Genomic DNA, 12182 nt, shown 5'->3' with positions numbered 1-12182 from the left:
GAATACTGTCTCTCAACTAGGTTTTAATTTAAAAATAAGAAGGGAAACAATCAAAGAAAGTGATAGCTTTTAAAGGGGCAGGAAAGATAAGGTTAAGCCATTCAAAATGATTAAAGAGAGTACATCTTTTTTCTTCTTTTAAACTAGGTAGGTCATTTGTGTTTATGTAAACCCTTAAGAAGATGAGTACATTCTCCTTCCAAAAGAAATTTTGTACTGATTGAATTCTCCAAAGATCTGTGACTCAAGCATTACTCATGCCTCTAATTGAATACCACCCTTTGACCCCACAGACACACTGGTGATGCTCATACATTATTTCATTCACAAAGTGTTGCTGGGATACATATGATAAATGCCAAAATAAATTCTCGCATTGGCCCAGAAACAAATACAATTAAATCCCACATCCTACTGTGGTCCTGCTGACAGCTTCCCTAAAGGTACTTATACCAACTAGTCCATGTTTTAAATACTAAGGGATATTAGATGGAGTAAGACAGTGTAATAGTCATTTGGATATCACAGCCTTTAAACACTATACTTTCATCTTTCAGTCCCTACAATGTTCCAAACCTTATTCATTCACATCTATGTGGGCACATCCTCCAGAAGTGGTTTCCATATACCATTTTCTAGTGTCCCTAATGACTAAAAGTTCCCTCTTACTTTTTCACCCCTACAAGTCAGCCCACTTCATTCCTCCTGTCAGCACCTCCCAGGGAGGTTGAGAAACGTGTTTTGCAAGGTCAGGCCTGTGGGGCTAGGCCCATTCTGCAGAAGTAACAGATGCTCAGCTCCTAACTCCCTACCCCTTAAAGAAGGGCAGCAGAGACATATCCATAAGGCTGGCAAAAGGCCTTGAGTTCTTTTCCAGATATTGCATCCTTTTTGGGCCTTGCTCCGTGTCATTTGTCTATTCCTCTCATGCATTTTTCTAACCCATGATAATAAAGCATTTATGTTCCTAAAGCCTTCTATTTCCTTCCTTCTTCAGTCAAGGAGCTTGACTGAAGATTGCTTGTTCCATCCTCGTCTTTTTCCTGTTCTCTAAGCAGAAAGAAGTGAGTTAATGCAGGTAATAATTGAGCCTGAGATCAAGCCAAAGGAGAACAAATACTGAGCAAATTTTGCTTTAATCATCACATCCAACTTTCAGAAACCATTCCATGTCTAGCCCAGTCCCATTGGGTTACCCAGCCCTCTCAAGCTTCCCCAAAGGTAGACCTAGAACCAATCTATCTTGACAACGGGCTGGACTTCCAGTGATTAGTCAAGGTCACAATGGAGTCCACCCAGGGTCAACCTCCTACGGGAGTCTAAATAATGCCAAAGAATCTGGAGATAGAATCTGCCTTTCCTGGTTGCCTCTATCTCCCATCTTTCTCAACCTTCTCTAGGAAACTGTCTACAAAGTTCAAGAGGGCATGTCTCCAAGGATATGAATTCTCTGTTTGGTCAAAAAAGATGAGGCAGCTAGCAGTGTCTAACAAAAGAAGAGGAAGTGAGTCGATATGTCCCACCAGATCTTTCTGGGAATTTGCTGGAAAATGTTCCCCCCAAAATGAATTAATTTCTGGTATTTCCTCTCTAGTTCAACGCCTTTTCTTCTTTTTAAAATCCAGGGTCTTGCAGACATAGAGAATGGACTTGAGGACACGGGGAGTGGGAAGGATAAGCTGGGACGAAGTGGGAGAGTGGTATGGACATATATACACTACCAAATGTAAAATAGATAGCTAGTGGGAAGCAGCCACATAGGACAGGGAGATCAGCTCGGTGTTTTGTGACCACCTAGAGGATAGGGAAGGTGGGAGGGAGACGCAAGAGGGAGGAGATATGGGGATATATGTATATGTATGGCTGATTCACTTTGCTATACAGCAGAAACTAACACACCACTGTAAATCAATTATACTCCAATAAAGATGTTAAAAAAATTTTTTTTAATTAAAAAAAATAAAATAAAATAAAATCCAGGGTCTCTATGCCTCCATTGCTAACCCCAAGCCATCCCCTTCTTGTGTGTTCAGTACTAACTCCCCCGTCGTGTTTTCTTACAGTTTCTTCTCATCATCTCCATCAATTTCTCCTTTTTCCTCAGGGTACATCAACCTTAGTCATTTCCTGATTTAAAATGTCCCTTCCCCCTCTGCCCACACCACTCCTCACTCGTGTTCATTTCACTTCTTCCCACATTCTGCAGTTGACATTCCCTAATCTTTTCCCACCCAGTCCCTATCCCCTGCAAGGCTCAATTTCTTGGCCATTTTCCTACCTGTTCTCATCTGCCCTTGGATTCATCTATTCTAAGGACTATTGCCCAAACTCACTGTGCCTGGTCTTTCCCGGATTCAGCCCACTGCTCCTCTCTGTCTCTGTCCCCGTAGCCACCATCCTGAAGACTTTCTGAGTTTCGCAGGCCCCCAAGCTCCTCGACCCTCACCCTAAATCATTATACTCTGTCACTTGGCTCCAGAGTCTTGGTATTGTCTTTCCTTCATCCTCAGGCTTTTTCCTTCCTCTAGATCTCATTCCCCAGATCTCTTTATTTTCCTCCCATCTTTTCAGCCCAGATCTCTTCTCCTTCTTAAATCTTCAGTCTATAGTACCTGTTCTGAATCTCCTCCTACCCAGTCCATACGGTGCCAGATTTCTGAGGGTTGTCCAGAATGACTTGCTGGTCCTTCCCTTCTTCACCATGTTCACCTCCAGACATCCTGGAATCTTCCAGTCTCTACAACACACCTGTGTCTCTTTTACTTCTTTGCCTGGGACTCCGTGCACCACTGGCTTTAAAACTGGGAGACCCTGAATAGGGTCCTGCTAATCCCCACGGCACTGAGTTACCATAGGGATGGGCTGGCAACCAGGATCCTTAATCTTCACAGTGACCATGGGGCCCTTGGTCCTTAAAGGGACAGATGTTCTAGGACAGAGGCCAAAGAATTAGAAGATGGATCCTCAAAAGGCCAATTATTCTGTAGTCATTGGCCAAGGGATTCAAGAACCTTGGTTTTGCCTAATACTAGGAGTAAACTGAGCTTTCTTTCTCTTTCGTTTACCTCAGCTCCACTTCCCTTTCAGCCTGGAAGGAACCTTGAGGTGAACACAATAAAGCAGGCTCCACAATGGCCAGACAAGAAAGGTACTCATCTTTTACAATGCATCAGTTTAATTAAACAAAAAAGTACAACCATGAAAGTTTCAATCCCAGGATCTAAACTTGTCCTTACATAAGGACCTTCTGTTTGACAAACCATAGCAACATCTATATACAGTTTATCCTTACACAACAGTTTATCACTGCCTACAGAGGATTGGGCCTTCTAAAGTCTGTCCTAAAGAGTGTTCAGTCCCCACAATGAAAACAGGGTCAAGGGAAAGCATTTTACCTTGAGTAAGCCAGTTAATCTCCTTCAGGCTCAGCTTCTCCTCCTTTAAAAGGTGGTAGCTGAATTTTCAAGGTCCTTCCTCATGCTACCTGTCTGCGATTCTAAGAAACATTATTAACAGTAGTCATAATGATGATAAAAGGTTTTGGAATTCTTTATCTCATCTTATCATCAGAACGACCCTAGATTGTGGAAAAAGTGATTATCGTTATCCTCCTTTTACAAAGAAAAACTTTGATCAAAGACATTAAGTGGCTTGGGACTTCCCTGGTGGTGCAGTGGTTAAGAATCCGCCTGCCAATGCAGGGGACACGGGCTCAAGCCCTGGTTCAGGAAGATCCCACATGCCATGGAGCAACTAAGCCCGTGCACCACAACTACTGAGCCTGCGTGCCACAGTTACTGAAGCCACTGTGCCTAGAGCCTGTGCTCTGCAACAAGAGAAGCCACCACAGTGAGAAGCCCGCGCACCGCAACGAAGCGTAGCCCCACGCACAGCAACAAAGACCCAGTGCAGCCAAAAATAAATAATGAATAAAATAAATAAATAAATAACACAACCTTTAAAAAAAAAAAGACATTAAGTGGCTTGCCCAAAGTCACTCAGCTCAGAAGTGGTGGGGCAAAGAGCCACCGGTGCCGTGTTCTGACTTCTGCCACCACTCCAGCCAGCTGTCCACAGAAGAGATCTGCTGATAGGCACAGGCTGCCTGTAAGATTTGTCCCAGGAAGTGAGATTCTGAGACATTTCCCCGCCTTTGCACACACAGGGTGGTGGCCCAGGGAAGGACAGAAGGGCCAGGCAAGTCTGGAAAGAGCCGCAGGGCGGAGGAAGAGGCTATGGTGCTTAGAAGACAGACAGCAGCATTGGGTAAGGCAGCTCTCTACGGGCTCCCCTTTAGTGGCTCACTCCCCTTTCAGTTACTTTAAGTCAAAACACAGGAAACATTTATCTGATATCCAGATAAATAAAATAACTTGCTCAAGATCAGTCAACTAGTCATTCACAAAGCTGGCACTCAATTCTAGGTTTTCTGACTCCTACTTTAGTGCAAAAAAGTAGGAGTCAGAAAACATCAAACATCTTTTAATGAAATACATCAAATAACAGGTAAGCGAAAAAAGCATTTTAACAGATTCAATCCTTAGAGAAAATACAGCGCTCATTCATTTCATACAGATACAATTTTTTAAAAATATTTTTCCTTGTGCTGAGAACTCTCAGGATTTGCTCTCTTAACAACTTTCCTAGATAACACACAGCAGTGATAAACTTCAGCGCCCTTTTTATTCTATTATAGTGTCACCAATTCACTCTAGAATCTTCAGTATCGCCCTATGCAGTGCGTGTGGGGAAGGGGAGGGAAGACCAACATGCTTAGTATTCCGTCTTAACTGAGAAATTAAAAAATCAAAAGTATTGAATAAACTCTTCCCAGAATCACTGAAGGCTCAAAATAGAAAAAGAGTTTAAAATAATTAAGTCTCCATTTTTAACCTTATGCATCAGTTGAATTTTTACCACATGCTCTTATGACACTAATAAATTAAAAAAAAACTGATTTGAAGATTAAACTGATAATGCTAAGTGGGTGCATGCTTGCTCTTTATTTTCTATATTTCTGTAGTCTGTAATTTTTGTCGACCCTCTCCATCTGTAATTACATAGATTAGTAAACTCATGACCATAGAAATTAAATTACTTATCCAAAATTACAAAAATAGACTAATCATAGTGGTCCAATTGGAAAACTACAGACTTTAAAGTCAGGATTGACCAAGGTTTGAATCTCAGTTCTGCAACTTACTATGTGATAATGGGCACCGAAGGGCACCTAAATGTACCTCTCTGGGGTTTGAATTACTCATTTGATTTTTTAAATGCACACAAGTAATAATGCCATGTAAGGTCATTATAAGGAATAAATGAGATAAAGGATGAGAAAATCCTTAGTAGACTAGTGCCAGGTAGTCTCCATTTTTACAGAGAAGAACTTATACCCAGGCTTTTTCCCTTACCCCCGACCCATACCACGATTGACTTCAACCTAGCTAATGCAAAAATGTTCTCACTAAAGTCACTAATGGCTTCCTAATTGCCAAATTCAATAGTCTCACTTCACCTTTCTGCAGCATTTCACACTAGTGACCACACCTCTGTTCTCGAAAATGTTCACTCCTCTGGTTTCTGTGACACATGCTACTCTCTTCTAATTTGCCTCCTACTTCTTGCCCCCCACCCCTTTTCAGTCTCCTTCACTAGCCCCTCCTATTCCTTCTTAAATATCAGTGTTCCACAGAGCAGCGTTTATCAGACTGCCAGTCAGCATGTTAGCAGCATTTTTATATTATTAAACAGAAGAGAAAAGAAATGATGGGATAGGATGAGACAGGACAAAATAAAAAAGAAAATATCAGAGGGCATCACCTTCTAATAAGATCATGTACTGGTTCATAAAATTTTGTTTTAGTTACATGTACATGGATTTGTGTGGACTTGTATGTTCTGGGGCACAATAAAAATTAACTTTTTCTGTGAGTTGTGGTCAAAAGTACTGTGCCAAAGTGTGCCTCGCTCTCTTCTCATATTTTCACCCTGAATGATCTTAAATAGCACCATACCACATACTACCAACTACGAACTAAAAATTCCCATACCCATATTTTAAAGCCAGACATCTCACCTGAAAGCCAGATTGGTGTATTTGGCTGCCTTGAAATAGCCATCCCTATGTGACTCACAGGCATCTCAACTGTAAAATGTACAAATCTGAACTTATAGTTCCCCGTAAATCTCCTGCTCTTCATAATCCACCAATCTAGCTAATGTTAGTGCCATCCACCTACTCATTTATTCATTTATTGATTTCGCAAACCCACAAACATGTACTATATACCAAGAAAGTGCTAAGCATTTGAGACACAGAGATCATGAAGATACCATATCTGCCCTGGATAGAGTCACAGTCAGAAACAAAATATACAGATTCATAAAACAAAAAAGTTGCCCAACTGTAGACATAGGTCCAGCGTCCTACAATATCAAAGAATATGGGCAAACTAATCCAGGCTGGAGAACCTGAGAAAGTTTTCTAGAGCTGCAGACCTAACCTGAGGTTTAAAGTAAGAACAGTTGTGAATCTGAGCAAAAGAGGTTAGAGCGGGGAGAGTGCATGCATATGTGCGTGTGTGCGTGTGTGTGTGTGTGTGTGTATGTGTGTGTTGGGGAAACAGAGAAAGAAAGGCATTCTAAGGAGAGGGGACAGCACAAGCAATGATATAGCTCTGTGTAAGATACTACAAGAAATGAGGGGTTGCTTAAGTCCAAAGTCTCAGGCAGGGAGTTACAAAGAACGTGGCTAGAAAGACCACATCCTGGAGACATTCATATGTCATGTTAAAGGCTTTCGATTTTCATCCTGCAGCAGATGCAGAGGCAGTGATGGACAAGTTTTAAGTGAGGGAGAACTATGATTTGATTTGCATTTAAGATAGATCGTTCGGGATGCGGCACGGTGGATAATTTCAAGAGGTCACAGTGAGGAGGCTTTGGCAGTCATCAAGGTAAGTTATGATGGAGATCTGGACCCCAGTATTAGAAGAGATTCCACAACAGTAAATTGACAGGAGAAGACTGATTTGACATAAAGAGTACTGAGGAGAAAGAACTGGTCATCCATTCACTTAAGCTGGAAACATGGAGACTGTCAAGGCTCCTTCCCTCACCTTTATCCTCCAAATTTAATCAGCTACTGTGTTCTATCAATTCTGCCTCTTTTCTAGCTCTCAAATCTATCCCTCACTTTCCATTCTCATCGCTTTTAGTTCATCCTTTGTAACCAGGGCAATTTAAAAATTTTAATAACCCATCTCCTGTCTACCTGCAACCATCCCTGTGCCCCTTCTACCGATCTGCCATACCACCAACAAGAGCAATTGTGATTTTTCTGGAAGGCGAAACCCCTCAATGTTTCTCCATGGCCTAGAGAAGAGCCTAAAGGCCATTTATGATCTGATCTCTGCCCCCCTTTTCAATGCATTTACTAATACTCCCCACCCCTACCCCCCATGTTGTGCCATGCCAAAGTACTTACAGTTCCCTAAAATAGAAACAAAATAAACCAGAATGAAAAACCTGTTCCAATCCCATGCTAACATGCTTTGGGATGCAATGCTTCCTCTTTCTGGAAGGCCCTTCCCTTCTCCCCACCCTCACATCTGCCTGGAGAACTGCTCCTCCTGCTTGAAGATTCAACTCCGTCACCTCATTTTCTATCATATCTTCCCCGACCTCCTCCATAGCCCTAAGCAGACTGGATCACACCCATCTTCACACAACCCTGTGCAGATGGCACCAAGCACACTGTACTGCAATCAATTTTGTGCAGGTCTCTCTCCGACCAGATGGTGAGCAACTGAGTTCCTTCTACTTCGTCAGTCCAGCAGCGTCTGGCACATGGGAGTTGCTCAACATATGTTTGCTGGGTAAAAAAAAAAAAAAATGAATAGACAAACAAACTGACTAGAACTGGTCTCTGTCCCACCCCCCAGCCACCCAGAAATTGTTCTATAATACTACAATAATTTTTTTTATAATGGAAATATTAGATGGAAACCCTTAAAATGAGTCCTAAGAACTGGAGACTTTTTCTGCTGTTCTACCTCAAAGCGGTAGTTGGAACTTTCTCCAGAGCTCCAGTTTTTATATCCAATCTACTGAATATTTATTAGATGGGTTTCCAGAAGCTTAAATAACATAGTTTAAACAAAACTAACCTCCCTCCATCCCAAAATACTACACCCCACAGAAAGATTCTCCTGCCTCCACTATTTCTTTCCAGGGTTCAGCATTTTCCAAGTCAATCACTCAAACCCGCAAACTGAGAGTGGCCCCTGCCTTCTCCCTCTCTCGGTCTTTCCATCACCAACACCAAACACAGAGCTTCCTTTCCATTCCCAGTGCCATCACCCTAGCTCAGGACTATTTGACTTTGTTCTTGGATTTCTATAATCATCTTTGGACAACCTCTTTAAAATAAGCTTTTAAAATTATCTTAAATCTGAAAATCTCACTCCCACCCCCAAAATAATAATTTTCCAAGTTTAATATGTGTCTGAATAATAGGAGCACTCATCAAGTATGTCCTATGTGCCAGGCACTATTCAAAGCACTTTAAATAGTTTAATTTATTTAAGCCTCACATCACACAACCCTAGGACACATGTACTCTTATTATCTCTATTTTCCATTCAAGGAGAATAAAATATTGAGAGGTTAAGCATCTTGCCCGAGGTCACACAGCCAGCAAGTAGCTATTCATTTACTTAAACACATTTTCACATATGTTATATGTGAAATATAACATATACAAAAATATCGTTTTAGTCCTTTCTCTTATTTTACACAAAAGGGATAACAGTATGAGTATTTTCTTTGCATTTGCTCTTAACAATACATCTTGGTTATCTTTCCATGTTGGTACATATAGATTCACCTCATTCTTTGTTATATGTTATTACAAAGTATGGCTATAGCATAATTTATTTGACCAATTCACTGTTGATGGATATTCAGGTTGTTTTCCATTTTTCACTACTGTAAACAATGACGTGATTCCTATGTACATAAATCACAGCACTCATGTGAATAGATTTATAGCACAGATTGGTGGAAATAGCACTGCTGGTATTTCCATTTTTAATTTTGATACATTCTGCCAAAATATCTCCAAAAAAACTGCACCGATTTACATTCTCACTAACAATAAATAAATGTGCCCGTTCTTCCAAATGCTTGGCAGCCTGGATATTATCCATCATTTTAATTTTTAACAATCTAGGGTCTCTTTGTTGCTTTAACTTGCATTTCTCAAAATTCACAGGCAGTAGATCATCTTTTCAGATGTTTATTGGACAACTATACTTTTTCTGAAAATTCCTACTCATGCCCTTTGTCCAATTTTCTATTGAATTGTTTGCCTTTTACGTGTATTTATTAAATATTCTACATATTATCAATTTAATACTTTGTTATATATGTTGTAAATAAAATTATCCCAATCTGTAACTTACTTTTAAATTTTGCCTACAGTGTCTACAATTATATCAATCTTTAAAAATCCTGCAGTAACCTACTGTATAGCACAAGGAACTCTCCTCGATATTCTGTAATAACCTAAATGGGAAAAGAATTTGAAAAAGAATATATATATATATATAACCAAATCACTTTGGTTATTCAATCACATAACATTCTGCACAAAAATTTTTCTCACTGACATTGGGCTAAAGATAAAACTTTTCAGTGTCTGGTTTTCACGTCCTACCTTCTCAAATTTGGTTTAAAGCCACCTCACCAAATTTATTTCCCTTTATTCTTATCCACAAAGTTTTTCAAACAAACTAGTGTACTTGACTGTATCCTAAATAATCCTTCATTACCTTTGTTAGACATGCTTTGCAATTAGGAGAGAAAGAAAGCAGATACATTCTTTGTCTACACATCTTTAGTCTGAAGTACTGGCATTGTGGGTCTATCCAAGGTCCACCACTACCCTTTGGCAAGGCAAGAATGGGTGTATTTTCTGTTACTAACTTAAAAAGCTCTGACGTTGAGGGCAAAAAAGAGGGGATTTCTATGATTAAATAACCTATGGCAGCATACCGCTCTTTCAGCATTCTTAGGCCAGAGAACTTGGTGTTAAACAAGGCAACAGATAATGGGATCTGAAACTTGAAGAAGCCTTACTGGCATCCAAACTCGTAACATTCAGGATGCATTTCTTACAGAGTCTCTGACTGATGAGATGAATATTAGAAAGGAATCAGGAGAGGTTAGAAGAACTGAGATAATACTACCTGAAGAGAAAAGACTGAAGTTAACCTGAAAAATGCTGTATGTATGTGTTCAAAACTCAGAGGAGTTGGGAGCCAGTTCAGCTGAGAAGCTGGGAAGAGGCTGCATTACAGCAAAGCAACCACGGCGAGGGAGCAGAGGACCAGGAATGGTGAGGGGTCAGGGTGGCCACACGAGGGTAGCAGAGAGCAGGCTAAACAGAAACGCTCTGGGTAAGACTGAACAAGTTATTGGAACCGAACATCTAGACCCAAGAAGTACTTTCTATTCAGACAATGGGCACAGAGCAAAATTGCATGGTACACACAGGCAGAACAGAGAAACATCCCTCACACATCTGCTCTAAGGTGAAGGGGCACACAGAAAGGTAACTAACATGGATTGAGTTCTTAGCTAGGAGTTTTGCAGAAATGTCTTCATTTAATCTTCACAACAAGATGGAAAATAATAATGTGGAATATTCAACAAGTGAAAAGACTGATCTCAAATAAAAGAAGTGGCACGGTTGGTATTTAAGCCCAGGAGAGTCCAACTTCAAAAGCCATCCTTTGTCCTGCACTGTTTCTACAAGGAGTCAGGAATAGCTCCTTGCAGCTGGACCCCAGAACCTGTTTAACTTCCTTAGAGCAGGACACACAGCCTTTCCTGGCCTCCTTCGTCCACACCAGCACTAGCCAGGGCTCCACGTGACTGTAGAAAGAACACCCTAATGTACCTGCCTCGGCGTCTGGCTTCATTCGCCACAAGAAGAGCAGCAGCAATGGTCAGCCTGACAGGTGGTGACAGGTAGTGGGGATAGTAGTCCACAAGGAAGCCCTGGGACTGGAATCTCTGGTGGCGAATCTCATCAAGTGTCACCTGGCAAGGGAATACTACTCGAGTGGTAGCAAGCTCTGGACTTTTAGGGCTTAAAAAGGTCTTAGGACCAACATGGACCACAAGTGATCATGAGTTAGCCAAGAAGACAGATTTAAAATCAAGGATAGCAGAAAAATATACAAGAGAGCCTGGAATAGTATCTCATGTTCAACTCATAACCATCAGCCATGGCCTTACTCACCTACTGGGACCTGTTCTGAACTCAACTATCTAAGAGAAATCAGAGGAAAGGTTCTGAAATGAGAAAGGATATGGCAGAAGGTTAAGAATTAGAACACTTCACCTGATATATAGGAGGTTGAGGGGCAATTTAATAACAGTCTTGAAGCCTCTAGAGGGACATTACACAGATGCTAGGAAAGAGAAAGAGATGTCTTCTTTCGTGAACCAGAGGGAAAAGCCTTTAATGACAGTGGGAGGTTCTTGATTGTAAAATCAACGTGTAGAATCAAAGAATGTGGACACTCTTCTCCAAATGTGATGGATAGAGTTCTCTTTCATGCATTCATTCAAACAACATTTAATAAGCACCGATTATGTGCCAAGCATTCTAATGTGCAATATCCTTTCTGTTTCTGACAACACAACTTGACAGAAAAATTGACAGGGCTTCTTTCCTCATGAAGTTTACATCTACTGGGAGAAGGAGTACAGACAACAAATAAACCAAAGATAAATTATTAAGAAAATCGCAGAAAATGCTAACTGATTACAAGGCAATGAGAAGGCTTCTCTGAGGAGGCGACATTTTAAGCTGAGATGTGCAAGCAAGGCCAGCTTTGCATAGAGCAGAGAGGGAAGATTCCAGATCAGGAAGGCCAGCCAGTGCAAAGGATTAGGGTGAGCATGAGCTTGGTGCATTAGAGATACAAAAGGAAGAACAGTGTGGGAGGAGTAGTGTGGCCAAAAAGTAACATGAGGTCAGAGGCATAGGCAAGGGCCAGATTGCATAGGGTTTTATAAACAAGGTCAGCAATCGCTGGAGAGGAAGAGTCAAGGAAATTATGTGTTGAAAGACTCAGTTATATTTTTTGGTTTTAAAACTTAACACA

The sequence above is a fragment of the Eubalaena glacialis genome, chromosome 3 (assembly GCF_028564815.1).
Source record: "Eubalaena glacialis isolate mEubGla1 chromosome 3, mEubGla1.1.hap2.+ XY, whole genome shotgun sequence".
NCBI lineage: Eukaryota > Metazoa > Chordata > Mammalia > Artiodactyla > Balaenidae > Eubalaena > Eubalaena glacialis.
This window is presented reverse-complemented; position numbering follows the sequence as displayed.